Source organism: Marmota monax, unplaced genomic scaffold (assembly GCF_021218885.2).
Source record: "Marmota monax isolate L192 unplaced genomic scaffold, Marmota_monax_Labrador192_F-V1.1 WCK01_AAM20220418_F8-fsc00130, whole genome shotgun sequence".
Classification (NCBI taxonomy): Eukaryota; Metazoa; Chordata; class Mammalia; order Rodentia; family Sciuridae; genus Marmota; species Marmota monax.
This window is the reverse complement of record NW_026693244.1, coordinates 2090263-2116526: the sequence shown is the minus strand read 5'-3', so window position 1 is coordinate 2116526 and position 26264 is coordinate 2090263. Positions and strand designations below refer to the sequence as shown.

Below are 26264 nucleotides of genomic sequence, written 5' to 3'. Positions count from 1 at the left end.
TAAAATAAAGGTATTGTGTCCACCCACAATTAAAAAAAATATGTGTGTGTGTGTGTGTATGTATATATATATATATATATATATATATATATATATGCATGCATATATATGTATTTAATGTATATATGCACACATATGTGTGTATATATGTGTATGTACACACACAAAAAAAAAAACCACATATATATATATTTATATATATATATATATATTTTTTTTTTTTAAACACAGATCTCTAACTTCTAGAGGGATTGGGGGTTGGATCTAATTTTCAGTACAGCCACAAAAGAATGGCAAATAAGTACTCTACAATCTCTGCTTTTATAATGGAATGACAACCAAACACTATTCCGATCTAACCAATGCCTTAACATATGTACATGTCATCCTTACTACTTCTAGTTTAAAAACAACTGAAAAAGATCACTTGGTCAAATTACATAAAGTAGCACCGCCAAAAACAACTTAGAAAATTGTTGTATGACTTGGATGACTGTAGTAAAGTTACAGGGAAAAGAAACTATACCAACATTCATCCCTTGGACCTAAACAACAGTGACTCTATCTTGCACTCTTTGCTTTGGAGGGTCCCATGATGGCAGTACAGCCCTCCCATAAAGCAAGGAGTCCCTAGGACAAAGGAAACTTGTCCTTCTAAAGCACTTGCTTCCTACTCCCCTAATTCTAGACTTAGTACTGTGGGCATAAAGGACCCTAGAATTTCCTGCCCAAACAGCCCAGAGCCAAATTCCAAAACTTCTTTAACTAGACCAGTCTTGTAGTTAAAGGATGACACTATTAGAATCTGTACCCTTAGGCCTAAAAGCTGAGCAAAAGTCAACTTTATGTAGAAGATGTAAAAACAACTTGATATATTGATATAGGTGTGCCTACATCCCCTCAATTATGGTAAAGAGCTATGAAAAAAAGGGTCTCTGTGCCACCATAATCTTACACAAGATATTCGGGAATCTGAGAATACCAAATTCTAGCCCGGCTTCTTGGGTCATTATTAAGGTATACTTTTGAAGGTAGCAGGATAAAACATTTCATTAGGCAGGTTCAAGCTTGACTTATAATTCTAAAATTAGATAAACGGTATGTGAAGCTCCATTTACATTTCAGTCCCTTGACCCACAAAAATAAAAGGCAAGCAAGCATTCCTAGAAGGCTTATTTCTCCAAAAGTTTTCAATCTAAGATCCTTTAAGTCAGTATTCAAATTGTAAACCACAAGTTCTATGATTTTGAAATAAAAACAAATTAATACACAGGGTTTTTGTAAAGGTAGGAAATAGGAAATTATACATATATATACATATATTAGTTATACATTCAAATAATAAGCTCTTTATGTTTTTCTATCTCCTTATAAATTTTCAGGGGACATATCTCTAAGTTTAAATAACTTCAATAGTAAAGAGAAGACTATAATAAATACAGTATTTAATCTTCTTTCCAGACTTATTAGAGTCTGCAGTATAATTTTTATGCCCCCCCCCAGATTAATAATAGAATATAAAGGCACCTCAAAAAGGCATCTGGAAGTTGGAGAAAATCATGATTCTTTTTATTATATACAAATTCTTTATTTTATATAAAATACTTAGTATTTGCCAGGCACGGTGGCATGCGCCTGTAATCCCAGAAGCTCAGGAGGCTGAGGCAGGAAGATTAAAGTTCAAAGCCAGCCTCAGCAACAGCAAGGCACTAAGCAACTCAGTGAGACTCTGTCTCAAAATAAAATACAATAGAACGGGTGCAGGCTGGGGTTGTGGCTTAGCGGTAGAGAGCTCACCTAGCATGCACAAGGCTCTGCGTTCAATCCCCAGCACCACATAAAAATAAATAAATAAAGGTTTGGTGTCCAACTACAACTAAAAAATAAATATTTTTTTAAAAAAAGGTGGCAGGGGAGCACTGCTGGGGATGTGGCTCAGTGGTTAAATGCCCTGAATTCAATCCCTGGTACCAAAAAAAAAAAAAAAAAAACACAAAAAGGTATACATAAAAAACCCAAAGCCAAAATCATAGTGAATGGGGAAAAACTGAAAGCATTCCCTTTAAAATCTGGAACAAGGCCAGGCACAAAGGAGCATGCCTGCATCCTAGTGGCTTGGGAAACTGAAGGAGGAGGATTGTAAATTCAAAGCCAGCTTCAGCAACTTGGTGAAGACCTAAGCAACTTAGTGAGACCCTGTCTCTAAATAAAAAATTTAAAAGGGGGTAGGGATGTGGCTCAGTGGTTACAATTATTTTTTTCTTCCACTTACTTATTTATTGAGCACTTTTTACATATCATACAATGTTCAAGGCCGTGAAGTAAAGAATAAATCCTTGCCTTCCTGAAATTTATATTCCAACACAAGAGAGACACAGTAGGCAAGATAAAATAGTTACACAATGTCAGGTAAGGTACCATAGAGAGAAATAGGATAAAAACACAGAGGTGAGCCACCTTTAGAAACAGCATTCTCCTAACTATCCCAACTTTATTTTCACATGACTAATCTGGGAGGAAGGTTAAACTGAAGGTTTCCACTGGCCTGTCATTAGCATTTAGTCTGTATATAAAATCAAGTCATAACCCAGCACACGCTTGACTTTAATCATTGCCCTCACAAAATCTACATTCTAATATATTGGGATAAGCAAAACTTGGGACCCAGAACCATCACATAGATCAAATGAATTCCAAATGTAAGAAGTGACTGAATTTGCCCCATTTTTATTTATGTACTCTTTACTGGTATTTGTATTAACTAGATAAGCTTTCCCACTATGCCATATTCCCTTTTATTCGCCAATTAACATATACCATAAGACAACTGGTTCTAAAGGAAAATATTAAAAATGAATGCTAAGGTCTGAGGTTGTGGTTCAGTGGTAGAGCACTTGGCTAGCATGTGTGAGGTACTGGGTTAGATTCTCAGCACCACATAAAAAATAAATAAAGACATTGTGTCCATCTATATCTAATAAAAATATATTTTAAAAATGAATGCTAAAGTTATTAGGAAAACCTTTAAGAAGAAATAATATAACTATGTGTGTCCCCAAAAATAACTATGTGGTAGTTTAAACACTATGCCTTAATATTAATAGTTTCTTTCTGAAGGAAGTAGAGCTTAAACTTCCCTTCCCCTGAAAGCTAGATTTCTAACAAATGAACTATATGGAAAGATAAAAACAGTAACTCTATAGTGGGGAAACATGATAGATACTACCCAGTCAAGTAATCAAGTTCACATTTCCAACTAAAAAAAAAAAAAAAATGTTCAGGCCACACATGGTGGTGCACACCTATTAATTCCAGCTACTGGGGAGGTTGAAGCAGGAAAACTATACCTACCACAAGGTTAAGACCAGCCTGGGCAACTTAGCAAGAACCTCTTCCAAAAATAAAATTAAAAAGGGCTTGGAATATAGTTCAGTGGTAGAGCATCCCTGGGTAAAATCCTCAGTAGTGGCGTGGGGGAGATATCACTCTAAGATTATACATTCTTCCTAACTGCTATGGTTTAAATATTAGATGTTCCCCCAAAATTCATGTGTAAGACAATAAGAGAAGGTTTAGTGGTGAAATGATTGGGTAAGAGAGCTTTAACCCAATCAGTAAATTAATCTCCTCATAGGAATTCACAGTGATAAGGCAGGTAGGGTGTAGCCGGAGGAGGTAGATCCCTTGAGGCATGCCTTTGGGGTATATATTTTGTCCTTATAGAGTAAAGCACTCTCTCTGCTCTCTGGTGATATCCCCTACAGCTTTCCTCTGCCACATACTTCTGCCATGCATGATGTTGTTTCTACCTTACCTCAAGCTCTGAGGAAGAGTCAGCTGTTTATGGACTGAGAACTCTGAAACAGTAAGCCCCCAAATAAACTTTTTCTCCTCAACTTGTTCAGATCTGTTGGTCATAGCAGCAAAAAAAAAAAAAAAAAAAAAAGCTGACTAAAGCATTAATACAGTAAGAAAAGCACTTTCCTTGAGTGGTATTCTTCCTAAAATACCATTAACCCAGTCTAATAATGAAAAGCAAAAAATAAAGACAAATCTAAAATTAGGAAAATTCTACAAAATACCTAAATAGAACTCTTCACAAATCAAGATCATGAATACCAAGAAAAAACTGAGAAATTGTCAGATTGAAGGACAGACACTAAGACATGAAAACTAAATGTTACATCTTGGATTGAATTCTACAACAGTAAAATGAAATTAGTTGAAAAACTGGTAAAATTAAAATATAGCCTATAGACTAATTAATACTAATGCACCAAGGCTAATTTCTTGGTTTTGATAAATGTGCTATGGTTACATAAGATGTTGAGATAGACAGATATTTTATATATGTATGATAGATAGATATATATATCATACATATATAACATACACTCCCTCTGAACTATCTTAGCAAATTTGAGGGGAGGGGGTTAGAGACTGAACTCACGCATGCTAGGTAAGTGTTGTGTTTTACCACTAAGCTACATCCCAGCTCCCACAATTCTTTTTTAATTACAAAATTACTTCAAAATAAAATTTTAAAAAAATAATAATAATTCTGGTGTTTAACTTTTTGTGAAAAAAGGAGTGGTTAAGCATGAACTAGAGGAAATACAATCTGCCAGTGGTACTAATATTCCAACATTCAATCATAAAGAGTTTTAAACAACACTTCACTGAAAGTCACCCCTTTGATTACATGAAAGTGTGTTTTTTCATTTGTTTACTTTTTTATCTAATTCTATCAAGCAAAACAGAATACTGTGCAGCTCAAAATTAAGGATTTCCTAGGATCATGACTGAGAATTTCTTTAATGCCACAAATATGTGATTGGTAATGCAATTTGAAAGCCTAAAGATTTCCTAAGCCAAAATCATCTGTATTATATACTTTGCTATTTTCAATGGTCTCAGGAAAGCACTTATATTAAGTGTCAAAAGCAAATATGAACCTGACTTTTGAAGAAAACACAAGCTTCACAGTAATTTAAGCAAAACTTTTTAAGGAAAAAAAATGGACTTCTACTTAGATATAAAGAGTTCTCTTTTTTTTTTCCTGGGTACCAGAGACTGAACCCAGAAGGACTTAACAAGCCACATCCCTGGTCCCCGCCCCCCCCCCTTTTTTTTTTTATAATTTTGAGACAGGGTCTTACTAAGTTGCTTAGGGTCTCCATAAATTGCTGAGGCTCTTTGAACTTGCAATCCTCCTGCCTCAGCCTCCCTAGTCACTGGGATTATAGGTATGCACCAAGCACCTGGCTCAACTTTAATATGATTAACACACCAGTTCCTCACTTCATTTCAAGAGCATCAATAAGCAAAACAAACTCCAGTATGTCATCTTTTCATTAGGAAGTAAAATCCTAAAAGTAGCTAGCAAAAGTCCAAATATAAACAATGTCTAGAGGAGTGTAAGAAATAACTGTATCCATTCGTGTCTATTTTATCCTTAGATCAACTTAAGAATACAACAAAACCGACACTTATTAGCCTATCCTCATAATCTACCTTTCCCATTTTTTTTATATATTTCATCCTTTTCTTATCAGTAAGAAAAAGGCCTGATATAGAATATGTGCCAAAAAAATCACTGTCAGTAACACTGTCCATTCATTACTTAATAGCCCTTTCTTAAGGGAATTCACATTTTAGAAACTGTAAAAGACAATGCAAGGAAAATCTTTATCTCCTTTGAAGAATTTGTGATATGATTATTTAGTGTAATAAGAACCTTGGCTCCAAGTAAGCTTAGCTAGCTCTCAAGTTCTATCACAACTATGCTAAATTACTTACATAACTTTAAAAATTATATTATTTCCATGTTCCTTCTCTTGGATCTCATTTTCTATTTCTATTAATTATGTATCCACATGCTACTAAAAGCCATTTCAAATCTTCAATCAATTCCCCCCCAAAAAGTAATAACCAAGTTGAATGTATGAGGATACTAATATATGAATAAAGAAAAAGAGAAAAACAATCCAAAAAATAATAATAATGTCCTTGCTGGGCACAGTGGCACATACCTGTAATCCCAGGGGGCTGTGGGAGGAAGATAGCAAGTTCAAAGCCAGCCTCAGCAACTTAGCAAGGACCTAAGCAACTCAGTGAGACCCTGTCTCTAAATTAAATACAAAAAGGGTGGAGATGTGATGCAGTGGTTGAGTGTCCCTGAGTCCAATCCCTGGTACCAAAAAAAAAAAAAAAAAAGGATGTCCTTGACAGGTGTGCACCTATAATCCCAGCAACTCAGGAGGCTGACACGGGAGAATCACAAGTTTGAGGTCAGCTTGCGTAACTTTGCAAGACCCTTTCTCAATTTTTTTTTTAAAGTGGGGAGAGGGAACTGAGGAAGTAGCTCAATGGTAAGGTGTCCCCTGAATTCAATCCCCAGTAAAGAATGGGGGTAGGAGGGTCCTTGATATATCATTTGAAAAGATCTCCAAACAGAAAGTTAACACAGCAAATTAACTGCATAAATAAAAAGACAGAATGGAATAGCAGATCCTAACACAAAAAGGAAAAACCTATGTGCCTTCATCACCAAGATGTCCTTCAATGTGAAATTGTAAACTGGTAGTATATCCAATCCATATCACAGAATAGTAATCAAAAATAAAAATGGACAAACTGGGCATAGGGGCTCTCACCTGTAACCCCAGTACTCGGGAGTCTTGAGACAGAAGGAGCCCCAATTCAAGGTCAGCCTTGGCAACTTATCAAGAAAGACCCTGTCTCAAAAAATTAAAAAGGGATAGGGATATAGCTCAGTCATAGGGTGTCCCCAGGTTCAAACCCCAGTACTTTAAAAAAAAAAGAAAAAGAAAAAAGACAAACTATGGTTCTACATACACAGCAACTTTAATGAATCTCCATAGTATGAAAGCAAATTCCATTTATTTGAAAAGACAAAATGGAGAGAAAAGGGCGTTTGGGAGGGAGGCAAATCCCAGTAATAAAAAGACAAAAAAAACAGGAATACTTGTGATGATGGAACTATTCTGTCTTGACAATTTTAATGATACTATAATTCTATGCAATATTACCATTAGAGGAAATTGAATAAAAGGTACACAAAACCTCACTGTAAATTTTTTTTTTTTTGTATTGGGGATTGAACTCAGGGGCACTGGACCACTGAGTCACATCCCCAGCCCTTTTTGTATTTTATTTAGAGACAGGGTCTCGCTGAGTTGTTTAGCACCTTGCTTTTGCTGAGGCTGGCTTTGAACTCACAATCCTCCTGCCTCAGCCTCCTGAGCCTATGGGATTATAGGTGAGCACCACTGAGCCCATCTCACTGGAATAATTCTTAAAATTGCATGTGAATCTATAATTATCTCAGAATAGAAAACGTAATTCACAAGAGAAATCTGAAGTTAAACATTTGTAAACTGGAGGAGGAAATATTCGAATTTTTACTTCACTTTCAAAAAAAAAAAAAGTCTAAAGAACAATGTCCAAGAACAATTTAAAAACAATATAAAAAAGTTTGTATATTTAAATTTTAAATTGAATGGCTACTCACTTTTTAAATTATAAAATCAAACTATAAGCTTTCCAAAATAGAATCTGGCTTTTTAAAATTTTCTTTTTGAGCCCAGGGTCTCACCTAAGGAAGGCATGAGCTCTACCACTGAGACACATCCCCAATCCTCACAATGATTTTTTTGATATGACACCAAAGGCACAGGCCACAAAAATAAACAACCAAAAACCAATTCGATTTTTTGAAATTTTAAAAATTTTGTACAATCAAGACAGTATCATTCATATATGAATACACAACCAGTGTAACTTCACATCATGTACAAACACAAGAATGGGAAGTTAAACTCTATGTAAGTATAATATGTCAAAAACTCTACTGTCAGGTAAATCTAAAAATTATTTATAGCAAAAAAAAAAAAAAAGTATCAGCCAGGCACAGTGGGACACACCTATAATTCCAGCTACTCCAGGAAGTTGATGGAGGTGGTGGATCCCAAGTTCAAGGCCAACCTTGGTAGAATTTAGCAAGCCTGTCTTCAAATAAAAAGGAACAATAAATGTTTAAAAGAAGGGTAGAGATGTAGCTCAGTGACAATTCTTATCAAACATGTGTGAGGCCTTAGGTTCAAACCTTTGTACTACCAAAAAAAAAAAAAAAAAAAAAGACAGTATAAACAAATAGCATACAATGGGAAAAAAATATTTGATATTTATTATCAAGAACTCCTACAATGGCTGGGATTGTGACTCTAGAGTGCTTGCCTAGCACGTGTGAGGCACTAGGTTTGATCCTCAGCACCACATAAAAAAATTGAATAAATAAATAAAGGTATTGTGTCCATCTACATATATATGTATGTATGTGTGTGTGTGTATGTATATATATATATATATATACACACACACACACACACTTTTTTTTTTAAAAGAACTCCTACAACTGAAAAAAACAAAACACCTTGGGTTTAAAACCAGGCAAAGAACTTTCTGAATAGACATTTTTCCATTAATAGCCAATAGGCACATAAAAGAAGTTCAATATCACTAATCATTAGGGTAATATAAATCAAAAAGTACAATAAGATTCCACCTCACACCCAAATAGTATCACTACTCTCAAAGAAACAAAACAGAAATGTAAGAATGTGAAGAAACTGAATTCTTATGCACTGACAGAAATATTAAAAAGTACAGTTGCTATAGAAAATAATAGTGCAATCATTCAAAAAATTAAACACAAAATTAGCAAATTTTGATCCAGCATTCTACTTCCAGATATATTACAAAAGTACTGAAAGTAGTATCTCAAAGAAATATTCATATACCCATGTTCAAAATAGCTAAAATGTGAAATCAACCCAAGTGTCCATACACAGATGAATGGATAAGCAAAATATGACATATATCCATATAATGGAATATTATTCAGTCTTTTTTTTAAAAAAAGGAAATACTGACTTATGTATGCTACATCACAGGTGAACCTTGAGAACACATGCCGAGTTACTTAAAAAAGAAACAGTGGCTGCCAGTGACTAGGGGAAAGGGATCATTATTTAATATGATGTTTCAGTTTTGCCCGATGAAAAAGAGTTCTAGAGATGGTGGTGGTGAGGGCTGTACAACAATATTAACGTACTTAATGCCACTGAAGCAGTACACTTAAAAATGATCAAGAAGGTAAATTTTTTATCTTTTATCACTATAAGTAAATGGGAGGGAATTATAAATCCAAATAAGGAAATACATAAGTATTGAGGGAAGCTTCAGCGGAAACAATGATACTTGAACTTGATAGATAAGCAGAATTGTATAAAAACGGTCAACCAGCAATTGTATTGACAAAATTTTAGTGATGAGAGTGTTTCCGTTTTCATCTTTAATCACTTGCTTATTTCTCAGAAATTAAACAGGCCAATATTCAAATTTTAATTTTCCATAAACTGCCAAATATGATTTCTTTAAAGGTATGTGATATGTCATTTCAACATTAATACATTAGTCCCACATATGTCCCAGTAAAAAATAATCTGATTTCAAATAATGCAAGCGCCTTAAAACAATATTCTCAATTCCTTGCTCCCATCCCTTAAGACATTGCTGTCACTCACCTCATGTATTCCACATCACTGAATATACTGTTGCTATTCTTAGCAACAATGATGGATGTCATTATATATTTGTCAAAATCCATAGAATGTATACCGCAGAGTGAACTTTATTATATAGAGTGGACTTTAGTTAATAATAATCTATCACTATTAGCTCATCAATTGTAACAAAAGTACCACAAGAATATAGACGTTAATAGAGGAGATGGAGAGGAAGAGGCATGGGAACTTCCTATACTTTCTACTCAATTTTTTTGTAAACCTGAAACTACTCAAAAAACTTAAGTTCATGTGGAAAAAAATCTGAGCTCATGTTACAGAATTATGTACAGCTTTAAGATAAACCTTCCTGTGAAACTTTTTGGCTCAAATATTAATACCACGGGCTGGGGTTGTGGCTCAGAGGAAGAGCGCTCGCCTAGCATGCATGAAGCACTGGGTTCAATCCTCAGCACCACATAAAAATAAAAAGTAAAGGTATTGTTTCTACCTACAACTAAAAAAATAAATGTTTTTTTTAAAAATATGAATACCACCATTTCTTGTAAACTGAGCTAGTTTATTCCAGTTATTTCTAAAATTAAAAACAATCATCTTTATGGATCCACCATTTTACCCAGCTATCCCACTCCTCAGTTTATACCCAAAAGACTTAAAATCAGCATACTACCATGATGCAGTCACATCAATGTTTACAGCAGCTCAATTCACAATAGTTAAACTATGGAACCTAGATGCCCTTCAACAGAAGAACAGATTAAGAAAATGTGGTACATATACACAATGGAATATTACTCAGCCATAAAAAAATAAAATTATGGCATTTGAAGGTAAATGGATGAGTTGGAGAATATCATGCTAAGTGAAATAAGCCAATCCCCCAAAAACAAAAAATAAATGTTTTGAAAAAATATGAATACCACCATTTTTCTCTGATAAGTGGATGCTGATCCATAGTAGGGCAGGGGATAGGAAAGAATGAAGAAACTTTGTTTTGTGAGGGGTGGGTTATGAGGACAGTAAGGACAGTAGAAAGAGAAGATACTATTACCCTATATACACATATGATTACACTAGTGTAGTGACTCTGAACCATGTACAGCCAGAGGAATGAGAAGTTGTGCTCCATTTGTGTATTACAGTCAAAATGCATTCTACTGTAAAATAAATTAATTAATTTAAAATAAAATCATCTTTGACAAACTGGCACCTTCCAAAAAGAAAAAAAAAAAAAAACAAGGCACAGTGTTAGAGCACTTGCCTAGCTCTACCTAGTGAGGCACTGGGTTCAATCCTCAGCACCACGTAAAAATGAATAAATTAAAGTTATTGTGTTCATCTACAACTTAAAAAATAAATTTTTAAATAATAAGAAAAATGTACAAACCCAAAATTTCCTTACTTATGTGAACCCAGAAAGAACTCTTCTTCTCTAATACTTATTTTAAAATCTTTAGAAAATACTACTGTTCTAAAAATATTCTTCAAAATTTTTTAAACGCTAATATAAGGGGAAAACTAATAAAGTTGGGAAACTGGAATCCACTTTTTTAATTTCACTCAGGACACTAATAAATTATCTCCAGTATTTCACTTCCCTCACTGTGCTAATAGTTTCCTTTTCTGCTAATTAAAAAGAAAAGGAAAAAGGTTTATCCAAACGAGATTACTTCTAAGTCAATTACAACAATACAGTGAATATGAGGAAAATATCAACATTTTGGGGAACATGCATTTCATGTACACCTAATTATCTACTACATATACTATAAGAAGGTTAAAATCTTGATCAATGAAACACGTAAATTGACAGAAATTAACCTTAAGGCATAAGCAGTGACAAATATTCTTTGTGAAACATTTATGTACATAAATTAGTTTATTATAACTGTAAACTCTACTTACATAAAGAACCCAAATATACATCACTTGATGTATATAATCACATATGTACATAAAGTCATTACTAAGGCATCATCCTAAATATTAAGATCAATGAAAATATTTATAATTGATTTTTTTAGAGATAAAGCAAAAAGTAAAGGAACAACAAGGTTCAAGAAGTGCTTCTCAGATGACTGAAGACACCTTCAGGGTGTAGTTAATGGGCAGAAGAAAAACAGAAGTCGTTCTTAAAGAATCTATCCAAGGACTGGGGTCGTAGCTCATTGGTAGAGTGCTTGCCTCACACGTGTGAAGCCCTGGGTTGGATCCTCAGCACCACACAAAAATAAATAAATAAATAAAAATAAAGATATTGTGTCCATCTACAACTAAACAAAATTTTTTTAAAGAATCTACCCAAGAATTTTTGCTTTTCTAACAAATATTCAGAGTTTAACAAATTTCCTTTTTCTTCTTCCCATTTCAATGGGTACACAATGCTAGAGAAAGTAAGTACAGTCCTGCCCCCTAATGAAAGCATAGAAATAAAATACTATCCCAGTTCTCAAGGGGTTTATAGTAATATAAGGGGAAACACTTGGTCAAATAAAAGGATAAGGAGATAAAAAAGGGGAAAAAAAGAATGACTTAATCAAACTTCTATAGTGTTGGGGACTATATCAAGCAATGGGAGAAAGTTAAAGGGAAATTTTTGTAGTTAAAAACATGGGTTATAAAATAACAACTGTTCTTGGGCTGGAGTTGTGGCTCAGTGATACAGCACTTACCTGACATGTGTGAGGCCCTGGATTTGATCCTCAGCACCAGATCCTCAGGCTTAATTTTTTTTTTTTTTTTTTAGTTGTCGATGGATCTTTTATTTTACTATAAATAAATAAAATAAAAGATCCATAGACAACTAAAAAAGAAATTTAAAAAAAACTGTTCTTAAAAGTACTTGTTAATTTGTATATTAAATTACAAAATATTAGAATATACCATTTAATTAATATATTTATGATTCAATTACAAATAAAAGGGTACTATTAAAATCTTGATCAATGTTACAAATGTGTTAGAAATGTGTTACAAATGGTTAGAAATCTACAGAAAATAAAGTTACCTGAGTATATCCTTAAGCCAAATGTATAATATTAAGTTACTTTTATAATTGGCATAAATTATTTCCAATAGGATTAAATTCAAAATGCAAAATGACTGATCAATCTAATTACATTAGAATTTAAATTTCTATATAGCAAACACCATAACCAAGCCATAAAGCAACAAACCAACATCAATTAGAACACAAAAAGCATATAAAACATACTACACTAAAAGAATTATTTATTTTAAACTTGTCAATATCATAATTAATAAGCAGATTTAAATCCAAGCACTGACTCCGAGTCTATATTCTTACATACTATACTACATATTATAGTACAGAGGTACAAATAGTACTATGGCTTAGATGTGATTTGTCCCCCAAGCACTCAAGTAGTATAAGTTTGGTCCCCAGGGTGAAAGTGTGGAACCTTTAAGAGGTTAAGGCCTAGGGCTAGAGATGGAACTTAGTGTTAGAATACTTATGGAGAATATAGATAAGGCCCTAGGTTCTATTCCCAGCAAAGCAAAAGGAGTGGGGGTGCTTAGTGGGAGGTCTCTGTGTCAATTGAGGGCATTCCCTAGGAATGCACTGTGGGAGTTCAGAGTCTCTCCATGGCTTCCAGTCTTGCCCAGTGTTCTCACCCTCTTTCACACTCTCCTTCCATTGTGGTGCCATCAGCCATAAGGTGATGCAGCCAAGAAGGTCCCAGAAAGAATCGGCACCCTACTGTTCAGACTTTACTTAGCCCCCAAAACTTGGAGCTAAATAAACCTCTTTTCTTTTTAAGTCCATAGCCTGAGGTATTTTATCATGGAACAAAAAAAAATGTACTAATACAGAAATCCATTCCAAAATGTACACAAAGTACTCTTACACAGTTTTGGTGGAAATGCAAACAGATAAGTCTTTGAAGGGAATTTCACTCTATAATTTTAAACTAAACACACAAGGAGTATCTCTGGGAGACAGGATTATGGAAAATTTTTATTTTCCATGTTATATATTAACATTTATATTTGTATAGGAAGATTAATTTTATAATCATTTTTAAAAAATAAGGTAATTGTTTCAACCCTTTGCCTACAAAATGCTCTTCTCTGCTTTTCCCACTTTCCTATCCTACCCTAATGCACCTCACTCTACAGATACTTAAAAGACAGAACTGGTAAGAATGGTTCTGATTTCAGTAACTGAGGAAGATGACTCAGGGTCTCTCTGGTTTGGGAATGGCTTTCAAAAAAAAAAAAAAGAGTAGACAGTACACTATGTTGATATCATATATTCATGACAAATAGCACCTACTATCTATAGTCCCTACAATCCTAGAGTTAGCACCAAAACAATTAACTATATCTTTTGAAGACCACAGAGATTAAAAAGGGCACCCAAATTATCTCTAGTCACCAAAGGCTATCTCAGTATGTCTCTTAAATCACTTCCAAAATCTCCAGGGATAGGGGAAGTGAAATCAATTTATTCTAGGCTAGGTGACAGCCTTAGCCAGAAGATGATTTATTTTAGCTTATAGGTTTTGTATAGGGTCCTAATACAAAACATTCTTTACTCAGAGTCTAGAATTAACTTAAGTTTAAAATTCCAAGGACATCATTAGCATAGAAATATGTTCCAAACTTTGGGATGATGCAAACAATAGAACTTCCATATAGAAAAACACAGTTGTATCAAAATCACTGCCTTCATACTGAAACAGAACAATTATTCCCACAAGAAACTTGCTTTTTGTTTTTATATTTATTTTTTAGTTGTAGGTAGCACACAATCTTTATTTCATTTTTATATGGTGCTGAGGATCGAACCCAGCCAGCGCCTCACGTGTGCTAGGCGAGCACACTACCTCTGAGCCACACTCCCAGCCCAAGGAACTTATTCAAAGCACATAATAAAAGTACTGAACTTGGACTAGGGATTAGCTCAATGGTAGGGCACTTGCCTAGGATGTGCAAGGCCCTGGGTTAGAGCCCTGGCAACACGTACCCTCCCACCACCAAAATTCTTTCAATACCCACTTTTCAGAGTAACCTGGAATTACTGAGGAATGAAATATTTCACCTAAGTATACTTTATTATAAAATTAAAGCTTGCCATTTTTACACTTTAGAATTTTATTCCTTTAGAAATACATCAGGAATGTATTGTACTATAAGAGCTTCTGGCTCAAAATGTCTGAACAAATATTTACCTCAATACCTTCACAAAAAGGAAAACTAGTTTCTACTAATCAGATAAATTACAAAGACAGAAAGGAAAAAAAAAAAACATAGAATGAATACTATGGTGCTCGATTAAAATTAGGGTTATTTGGCTGGGGTTGTGGCTCAGTGGTAGAGCGCTTGCCTAGCATGCATGAGGCACTGGGTTTGATCCTCAGCACCACATAAAAATAAAACAAAGATATTTTGTCCACCTAAAAACTAAAAAAGATAATTTTTTTAAATTAGGGTTATTGTAGTCTCCTAGTTTTCTCATATACATAAATAAATATGAAAGTATGTGTATACACAAATGTCTCCTAGCTCTATACACTGAGAGGACTTGGGGCCTCTAAATACATTTCCACTAAAAATAACAAAGGAAAGTACAAGGTATACTTAAAACATCTCATTGTACTAAAAAGGATGAAGGTTCTCAGAGACAGAGAGAGAGAGATAAGAGAGTAAGCCAGCTGGAAAGGATTTTCATTGGCCAAATCAAGAACTATTTAAGCATTAAAATAAATGATAAAGGATTACAACACTTTGAATAGGAAACCATGAGTCTAGGAGATGTAAATAAATTAAAATCTGATGAGGAACAAAACATTTACATAGTTTCAAAGTTATTTATCCCACCCTCCCAACAAAATACTCATACACTACAAATAGGGAAAGGACAAGTCTGGCAGTCACAACTTTTATCAACTAACTGAATTGCCACCACCTCCCAAGATGCAAAGAGGAGAAAGCTGCATCACATCTATGACAACCTTGCCAAAGATCTAATCATAAAAATTTAACCATGAAATCTAATCCAAGACCAATTCATGAAAAGTATTAGACAAATGAAAATTGAGGAGTATTCTACAAAATAACTAGGCTTGTAATTTTTAAGTGTCAATAAAACCATAGTAGAGTATGCATGATGTAAGCCTCTAGTAAAGTTCTCTGTAAAGGCAGAAATTGTTCCAGATTGAAGGAGAATAAAGAGATAACTAAATGTAATACATGGGGACAACTGGTGGAGTTCAGACGTTAGTCATGTATTCATGCTAACTTTCTGATTTTGATGGTCATAATACATAGGGAAATGTCCTTGTTCACAGGAAATGAACACAAAAGTATTTCAGTGTGAAAGGTCATCAGGTGGACAACTTACTGTCAAATGATTCAGGAACAAATAGTTCCAACTTTTCTGCATGTCCGTCTTTGTCTCAAAAACTAAAATATAAAAAAAGTTTCATAAAATCTGTAATAGTACTGAAAATATAGAAAGGGTATGTCTACAGACAAGAAAAGAAAGTAATTTGAGAATACCATGTGGATTGGAAGAGGAAGAGATGACAACAAAATACAATACCCCCTATTCCCTATTTCACATTCTACCATTTCAGCTACCTATGGTCAACCATGTTCAGTTACCTATGATCAACTCCAGAAACAAACAATTTGTAAGTTTTCACTTGTGCACCATTCTGAGTAACATAATGGAAGTTCACATGATCCCTCTGTCCAGAGTATAGACACTGATACACTGCTTTCAGGTTACTTATTAGTCACCTAGGTTATCAGATCCATTACAGAGGTATTGTAGTACTTATGTTTTACTTAATAATAACCCCCAAAACAAGTTATGCTGGCAATTATATATGCCCCAAAACAGCCATAAAGTGCTTTCTTCTCAATTAATAAGGAGAGAAAAAATTGCATCCCGAAGGTGCTAAGATCTTCATTAAGAATGTGTTCTACATAGGAAAATGTAAAGAAGGAAAAAGAATTTCATGTTAGTTTTGTTACTGCACCTCAAACTGCAAAAGATACAATCATTCTGCTGCGAATGCAGCTCAGTAGTAGAAGGCTTGCGTGAGGCTGGGTTCCACCTCTAGCACAGAAAGAAACAGAAGTCATAGTGGGTGGCAAGTGCTTACTCAAGACAGAAAAGGCATCAAATTATAGAGTTTGAGACTATCCATAGTTTTAAGCATCAACTGGAGGTCTTGGAATTTATCCCAAGAAGATAAGAAGATAATACTACACATTTGAGGGTACACATTTGAGTACCCAAAACAAGCATCAAATGCAATCTCTAAAAATGTTGAATTTCCTTAGCAAGGAGGATTGGAAGATGTATATCCTGGTCAGTTAGCCAAGTAATAAAACCATAGTAGAACATGCATGATTTAAGTGTCTAATACAGCTCTCTGTAATTGGGAGAGCTGCCCGATAGTATGTGAAAATAACAAGAGTATCTGCTGAGGGACAGGAAGAAGTCAAGCTATTCACACACCCTAAAGGAGAAACCCATTTGTTATATATTCCTCTCTCTCCTCTTCTAAGCAATAACCAAAGCAAGAAGACCTCGAGCTGGAAAAACAAAGTACAATTAAGAGAGCAGTACAATTAAAGTTGGGCCATAATATAAAACTTTTTGACCTCCATGAAAAATCTAACATTTGGAGGCTGAAAAAGGAGGAACGCAAATTCAAAGCCAACCTCAGCAAAAAGTGAGGCACTAAGCAATTCAGTGAGATTCTATCTCTAAATAAAATACAAAACTGGGCTGGGGAGGTGGTTCAGTGGTTGAGTGCCCCTTAGTTCAATTCCCGGTAACGGCCCTCACCCTGGTTCCCACCCTGTCCCACCTACTCCCCCCCCCCAAAAAAAAACCCTGAAAACCAAATGAGCTAAAAAATCAAGCCACTTGATTCTCCCAAAATAGGAGGGGGGTGGAATTCTCCCAAAATGCAATACCAAAGGATCAAAAAAAAAAAAGAATCAAAGGAAGTAATGAAAGCTCCACAAATCCCAACCCATTAATAATGTCTTCAAAGTGTGGTCCACAGGTCCTGAAAATCCACAGCCCCTAGTCCTGACACTCTTCAAGAAATCTTTAAGGTCAAAATTATTTCTTCATAACAATACTCTAAAGTTATTTTTCCCTTTTCCATTATACTGACATTTTACACTGATGATATGAAAGCAATAGTGGGCAAAACTACTAGCATCTTGGCAGGTACATGTATCTTTACTACAAATTCCCAGATTTTTAAATGCCACAATGCTCAAAGATATTTTTAGTAAAACAAAATAAGTGAAGTAAAAAGTAACAAAAATTCAAAATAAACCAAGTATATCTATTAAGAAACAAAAATAACTTAAAATCTTGTGTTTGCTACTGCATAATTAGACCTGTCAATATTTGGAAAATACATATAATTCAATGAACCAATATTTTACAAGTCACCGATGTAGGATGTTACAAAAATCATGAAAAAGGTAAAAGATTTATCCAAAGTACAAGGAAAAAAGATACAAAGTACAAGATAATGATACGAAATGAAATTTTCAGTGATATGATTTCAGATTCAACATTTCAACTAACCTGTAGAAAACCACTACTTGTCAAATTCTGGTTTATCAAATACTTATCAAATTTTGATAGCAAAGAGTATATACACAATTATCTTAAAAGGCCAGGAAAAAATTCCTCCCTTTTCTAACTACATCATCCATATAAGGCTGTATTTTCTACATATACTTTAACCAAAACAACATATTACAACAGATGGAATGAAGAAATTGATAAAGAATTAGGCTGTTTTCTTTTAAACCACACATAGAAACTTGCAAAAATACAAAACTGCCACTCCTTTTGCTCAATTACAGACAGCCCTCTATATCCATGAGTTCATTTCACAATCATTCATTCACTGAAAATATTAGGAAGAAAAAAATTGCATCTGTTCTGAACACATAGAGACTTTTAGCACTTACACTGTATTAGGTATTTAAGTAATAGATATATACATACATATATAATTTAAAGTACATAGGGAGGACTATGTATGTTATATGAAAATACTATACCATTTTATATAAGAGACTTTAGCATCCACAGATTTGGGTACGAAAGGTTAGGCCCTGGAACAATCTTCCACGGATACCAAGACACAAATTGTTATTTGTTTTGGAAAGTAGTTATATTTTTATTAGAACAATATTTAGTATTTTAAGTTTGTTTTAGCTTATAATACAGGAAATACAGTAAATAGACCACATAAGCCAAAAATTCTGGGTTCTCAGCAATTTGTAAGATTAAAGGATTCTAAGACCAAAAAGTTTGAGAACGGAGGACTTAGGGCTATGACTATTTCTTATAATTATCCATCTTATAATAAAATGACTTCTGACAGGCAAATGAAATGTATAAGGCACTCTGCCCCAAAGTAAGTAGTCCCAAACTACTCTAGATATGATCCCTGACTTGATGGTTCACCTTAAAATTTTTCCTCTTTACAATAATGCAAAAGTGATATGCATCTGGAAAGCAGTGTGGAGGTTCCTCAGAAAACTTGGAATGGAACCACTATTTGACTCGCTGTTTCATTCCTCACTGTATACCCAAAAGACTTAAAATCAGCATCCTACAGTGATGCAGCCATATCAAGTTTATAGCTAAACTATGGAACCAACCTAGATGCCCTTCAACAGAGGAACAGATTAAGAAAATGTGGTATATATACACAAAGGAATATTACTCAGCCATAAAGAAAAATGAAATTATGGCATATGCAGGTAAATGGATGGAGTTGGAGAATATCATGCTAAGCAAAGTAAGCTAATCCCCAAAAAACCAAAGGCCAAATGTTTTCTCTGATAAGCGGATGTTGATCCATAATTCGGGGGGCGGGGGGGTGGAGATGAAGGAAGTTTCGGTAGGGCAGAGGGAAGTGAGGAGAAAGGAGGGAGTGGGAAGGACAATGGAATGAGAGGGACATTATTAACCTACATACATGTATGATTATATGACTGGTGTGACTCTGCACCGCTTACAGCCAAAGGAATGAGAAGCTGTGCTCCATTTGGGTACAATGTGTCAAAACGCATTCTATTGTCATATACAGCTAATTAGAACAAATTTTTTTTAAAAGTGATATGCGTTTGGTAGAAACTATAATTTAATGGGTTCAATCCCCAGTACCACACACACACAAAAAAAAAAAAAAAAAAAAGGGAAAAAAAAACCATACTTCAAATTTTGATCTTTTCCCCAGCTAGCAAAGCATATACAACATATACAATATGCTCTCACAAACCATGGAACAAGATTGAGAGTAAACTATCAATACTCTACTGGGTTGCAGGGGTTTTGTTGTTTGTTGTTGTTGTTTCTTTGAATTCAGGTATTCAATAAATTACATGAGATTTTTTTCTACCCCTTATTATAAAATGAGCTTTGTGTTAGACAATTTTGCCCAGTTGTAGACTAATGGAAGTATTCTGAGCACATTTAAGATAGGGTAGGCTGCCTAAATTCCCAACAATTTGGGAGACTGAGGCAGGAAGACTGCGACTTCAAAGTCAGCCTCAGCAACTTAGCAAGGTCCTAAAGCAACTCAGCAAGACCCCATCTCTAAATAAAATATATATATAAAAAAAAATAGTTAAGCATCACTGGGTTCAATCCTGGTACCAAAAAAAAAAAAAATGGTGAGACTAAGCCATTATGTTCAGGTTAGGTACATTCTATGCATTCTTCTTCTTCTTCTTTTTTTTTTTTTAATTGTCAATGAACCTTTATTTTATTTATTTAAATGCAGTGCTGAGAATCAACCCAGTGCCTCACTCATGCTAGGCAAGTGCTCTACCACTGAGCTACAGCCCTAGCCTCTTAAATGCTTTCTTGACTTACAATATTTTCCTGTTATGATAGGTTTATCTTAGACGATATAAGTGCTTCTCATCTTAAGTTGAGAAGCACTTATATCTTCTAAGTTATTCAGTCTTCTTTCCATTTTTCTATTCCCTCACTGTAATACCACAGGTCATAACTACATGATGTTGTCAATGTGCATTTCTTACCCCCTTCTTACACACCAAAAAGCCAAGAGCTCACTATGTACAAAAGTAAATGGACTTTGAATAAGGATGTCCTTAAAATTGAAGCCCAAAAACTTTATTTTACATATTTGATTACATAATATCATCTTTTTATCTTCTCGTTTTTCTATATATTCTCTATATCTGAATTTATTAATGTATAAATGACTTCCAAACAGTAATAGAGTTTATTAAGCTAATTTTTAGATATTCTTCTTTTCTACTGTCTCACATGCCATCATTTATAAAGACTGGCAAGACCTTCACCTAATGTGGCCTGGAACAAAATTTGAAGTGTGAATAGAGTGCCCATGTGCTTATCTCACAGGAGAAAAAAATAGGCAACTTCAAAATTTTAGGAACATTTAAAAAAGCAAAGAAAGAAACAAAAAAGAGAAGGAAGATACCCATAAACACATGTACATTTAGAGAGGCTAAACACACACACACACACACACACACACACACCAAAAACAACAACAACAGTCAGGTAGGGAGGTTGCAGAGTGTCAAGACATGAGAATGTTTAACAATCTAATATGATTTCAACAGTTAATCCTAAGGACATTAAAGAGAAAGAAGGAAACTGAGGAAACAAACTAAATAAAAACAAATCAGTATATTAATGCATATCAAAACAAAATACTGACATGTATACCAAGATGGAATACAAAAGGAATATTCAAAATTAAATGGGGCTGATCAAATTTTTTTCTACTGCATGTTTTGAACAGTTTTTTGAGATAATAAGCAGACTAATAAAGTTTGAAAAAGAAGGGAAAGGCAAAACATAATTAATAAACAACTGGTAGACATGGACAAGTAGGGGAAATAAATGAAGCTAACTATAAAAATAGGAACCTAAAGGAATTAGAAGAGAAAGCTGAACAATAATTAGATTTCTTTTTTACAGGTAGGAAACCAAAGACTGGAGAAAACTAAACAGTAAATCTGAAAAATGGAAGTAGCATAGTTCAGGAGTTAGTGTTGACAGGAACCCAGAAAGAGAAAACGAAAATTTTTAAAAAGTACAAGGCAGAAATTAACAAATTTCTTGAGATAATTCAAAAGCAGATATCATAGAGCATAATTCACATATAGATTTACCATGGAAATAACAGTATATATTCAAAAGTTGCATAATCTATCATGAACAGTTCAGAAAAGGAAAAAAAGACACCTTCAGAGGTTTATAACATAAATAGTCCAAAAAGCATGTACCAAAAAAAGAGTGAATGAGCAAGACAAAAGGGTCAAAATGATAATACAAAAAACAAAGTATGAGTATTTAAAGAGAATGTGGAAAATAGCAGCAATTACAAAAAAAAAAAATTAATTCTGCTATCCAACATCACTAAAATTCATCAAAACCCCAAATACTCTGTAAATACTTCCATAATCTATTTCTTTAAAAAAAAGCCTTAAAATCTAAATCATATTATCCATAGGCAATTATTTCAAACAAATGCCTAAATATGCACCAAATTTTCTGAAATTTTAAAGTATTTCTTAGAAGATACTGTTTACTACCAATAGCTCAATACCAATAATGTCTAAAATAATAACTTTAGAGATTTACCAATGACACAAAGTAGCACATAACAAAAATTTGGTTTCCACATCTGAACCTCTATAGGCTTTTTATACATGAAGTTCACAATAGATTGATCCCAAGTGGCAAGGAGACTTCATAACTCAATACCTACTAGATGATGATCTGAAAATTCATGATTACTTTCAATACAGAGACTTTATATGTGCATTTTGTGCAATATAAGCAAAAGCTCTGGAAGTACTCTATATTTGCCAGTTTAAGAAAACACACACAATACTAATACACAAACTTTTAAATCATTTTGAAATATTTTAACTGTCCTTTCTAAGCCTCTTTGTAAACCTGTCACATTTATAAACAAGGCTTTGAAAATATTTATAGTTTGACAACAGTATAAAACCTAAAACTCATTCAGTGCTAAGCTAACAAAATTTAATTTGAAGTAAACTACAAAGTAAATTATGCCTTACTGAAGGGGGAAAGGAACTAAAGATAATTACAAAGTGAACACCTCACTTTTAAAACTATGTTATCAGAACTTAAAACATCCTACTTATTTTTCCCTAAATTGGAGGGGGGGGGGGCAACTATTCTCTAAAAACAGGAGTTTAAACAATCATTTTTAAACAATCATTTTTAAGCGTGATGAAACTTTTTTAATATAAAAGTTACAAACATGGAAAAACATCTTCACTAAGTGCTAAGTCTCTGTAAAAAAAAAAAAAAAAAAAAAAAGACTTGCTCTATTAAGGCTTTGTTGCTCTGGGGCCAAGTATAAGCCTTATAAGGAAACTGAAGTTCAATGTCATTTATTTTGTTCCCCACTTTTAAATGCCCAAGAATAATCTCCTTTGCTGCCTAAAATCATCCAAAATCATAAAGCAGATCAGTTATGCACTTTAAAATCCTCGATAAAGCTACTCAGACTTACAGGAATTACTGGATGGTTCACAAATTTTACCAAAAATTGAAAGGAAAAAAAAAACTTCAGACACCGGGCTCTAGGAACAAAACAATACATAGTAATAGTTAAAAGATTCTCTTTTTGAAATATACTTAAAGATGAAGTAGCCAAGAACAAGTTGTGGAATAACTAGATCCTGATCTTTAAAACCTACCTTTTTTCTTTGAACTAAAGAAAGCCAACCCTTTTCCCTCAGTTTCCGGTAATAACTTTGGTAGCATATGATTAACTAAACATCAGTTTACATTTAAGATATACCGACCAAGAGAATCTCTTATTTAATATTTGTTCAAAAGCACATTATTATCTTTGACCTCTCTTTTCCACAACAGCACTGGAATAAAACTAAAAAAGACACACACTAAAACAACATTTCGGGTTTGCTGCAACCAAAACTAGTTTGATCTATGAAGCCTACCCATTGGCTCAGAAATGCTCATAACTCTGACTGGTGGAATGTCTGCCACGCTTGACAAATTCCCACCCACTCAGTAGGTACCTAACACTTATCAGACAGAACCAAACAAAATCAGGAGAACACAAAAATCTGAAGATCGGACAGTTCATAAAGCACATTTTATCACCATCAACGTGACTGCCATGAAAATCATTTTAAGCGTTTTACTTCCCTTCCTATATAGGCTCTTCTGAAGTAGAGAAGTCCTAACAAATCAACTACTTCCAAGTGTGTGTTGTTTTTTTAATCATACCTCTCTCTCTCTCTGTAACCCTTACAACGTCCTTTTTCTTCGTAATGGATCTGTTACATTTCTAGCAGACATATGCTTTCAATTAACCAAACAAGCATTACAGGGTAAAAAACGTTTGAAAAGAACAAATAAAGAAATCTATTACCTCGCCCTGAAAAACAACTAAAGTCCAAGCAAATACATTTATAAGGGTTTGAACAAAAGTGTCTCCATAAACGATTATCGCAGAAACCAAAACAATCGGCATCAACATAAACAAATGCGGCAGCCATCTCAATAACAGCAAATCACTCGCTCCAGCGACCTTTCTTCCAAAACAAAAGTTGCCAGTTTCAGCAACTTAATATACAATGTATATGTTCCGAAAACCTAAAACTTCGGGACCTGTGCTGAACAAAGGCACTCTTTCTTCCGATTGCGGAAAACTTTTCGTCCCACCGCATTCTTACAACCCCTTATAAAAAGAGAAAAGAAAAGAGTCCAGATGGTAGGAGGAGGAGACAAATCAGGTCTACTATTTAGCTCCTAAAATGCTACCCACTCAACTTGAAAAAAGAATGCACGTCGACTCGAGCAAAGTAAAAATACTATCGCCTGTTTTCCGGCCCACGAACTTCGCGACTTCTAGACACTTTCGTGAAAATTACCTTTCGGTCGGACAGTGTCTCAGGGCAGCTTTCTCAAGGCTCCGCTTGACATGATTTCCTTCCCTTCATTAGTCACTTAGGATCCAGCCGAATTTCTCTCTCGGGTGAGAGCGGATGTGCAGTGGCCTCCCGAAGAAGAGTGGGTTGCTTTGGTGGGGGTTGGGATGCGGGCTGGCTTCCTGGCCTCAAGTTTTGCAGGAGTTTCCCAGCCCCAACTAGGATCTCCGCCGAAAGGAGAAAAAAAAAAAACTTTTCACTCGTGACACCGCCCGGAATTGCCGTGCGAAACTCACTTCCTGCCTTGGCGAAAAGCAGGATCCAGCTCGGTCCAGGGGAACCCGGAAAACCAGCTCCGCGCGCGCCGCCGAGGGGGAGGGGAGGGGGCGTCCGCCGCGAGCCTCCGGCTCCGGGCGCCCGGCGCGCCGCGCACACCCGACGGCGGCGGAGCACCGCCAGCGGGGACGAAGACGCGGCCCGGACGCTGGGCTAGCTTTGGCCGCGCTAGGCCGCCGCCTCCGCCGCCTCCTCCTCCTCCTCGCCGCCGCCCCCAGAGCCGTGCGGTGGGGTTATTGTCTCGATAGCGCCTGCCGCGCCCTTCGTCCGCGCCGCCACTGTCGCCGCCGCCCTGAGCCCGAGCCGAGGGGCCGCAGGCTGGATGGCGGCCCCCTCCCCGGGCCGTCCGTCGGGCCGTCCGTCCTTCCGTCCGTCCCTCCCCGCCTTCTCCTCTGGCCCTCGGACCCTCTTCCTCTCCCGTTTTCCCGCCGCCGTTCCTCCTCGGCCCTCCTAGTTCTTCTCCCGCAGCGGTGGAGGATTCCCCAGGAAGCGCAGGAGGTGGCGCGGGCTGCAGCCGGGTCTCCTCAGGAGCTCGCGGGGCCGCGGCAGGGACCGAGGCTGCGTCCCGCGCCGCCGCGCCACATTCACTCGAGCGAGAGACAGCGAGGGGAGGAGAAGGGAGGGAGAGAGAGAGGAGAGAAAGGAGGAGGAACGGGGTTGGGGCGGAGGGGAGACACTGCTCACAGGCCGCGGCGGCAACAGCGCCACCGCCCCGGTGGCGGCGGGGGGCGGGTAGGCTGCGCGCGGCGGGGGCGGGGCGGCCTCCTGCCGGCTGCGCCCCAACCGCCAACAGCCCGGCTGAAGGCCGGCGCGAGCCAGTCAGCGCGCGGGGGCGGCGCGGGCCGACGTCCGCGGCGGCGGGGGGCCGCGGGCCTGGTCGGGACCCTGGCCGGGGGGGAGGGGCCGCGGGTTCGCGTGCGAGGCGCGCCTGGAGGCCTCAGCGCCAGGAGGTCCTCAGCCGGCTGCTCAGCCCGCCGAGTGGGGAACACTGAAGACGCTGACCCGGGGTTGGCTCCTCGCTATCCTGCGCCCAACCCAGTAGACCGAAAGTCCACCAGGCCTCCGCCGCCTTGGCTTCTCGAGTTTCTTTGTACGACAGTAATCGGTGCAGAGGTTGTTCAAGTCCAGCCCCGATTTAAAGGCAGCAGGTATCTCTTTCAGCTACAGCACTCCAACTTCCTCTCATGGCACTCTCAGGTTGCAGGAAACCACCGCGACAGCTCTGTGAACCTTCCCACGCCGGCCCTGACACCGAGCTTGCTCGCACAGCCACGCAGCTGGGGCTCCTCCAAGTCTCAGCCTCACACGGGTGGGGAGACAAAGCTGGCGCTGGGAGGGGAAAAAATGGCCAGCGAAATT

General features: G+C 36.4%; 1 protein-coding gene across 8 annotated transcripts in view; it reads right to left on the bottom strand.

Annotated features, from left to right (window-relative positions):
* The window catches only part of Erbin (erbb2 interacting protein), a 137761-nt gene extending 112902 nt beyond the window's left edge, over positions 1-24859 (bottom strand). For all 8 annotated transcript variants that reach the window (XM_046456208.2, XM_046456207.2, XM_046456211.2 and 5 more), the window contains exon 1: positions 24573-24859. The gene's annotated coding sequence lies outside the window, so the exon portion shown is untranslated. The remainder of the gene's footprint in view (positions 1-24572) is intronic.
* Positions 24860-26264: the final 1405 nt, after the last annotated feature.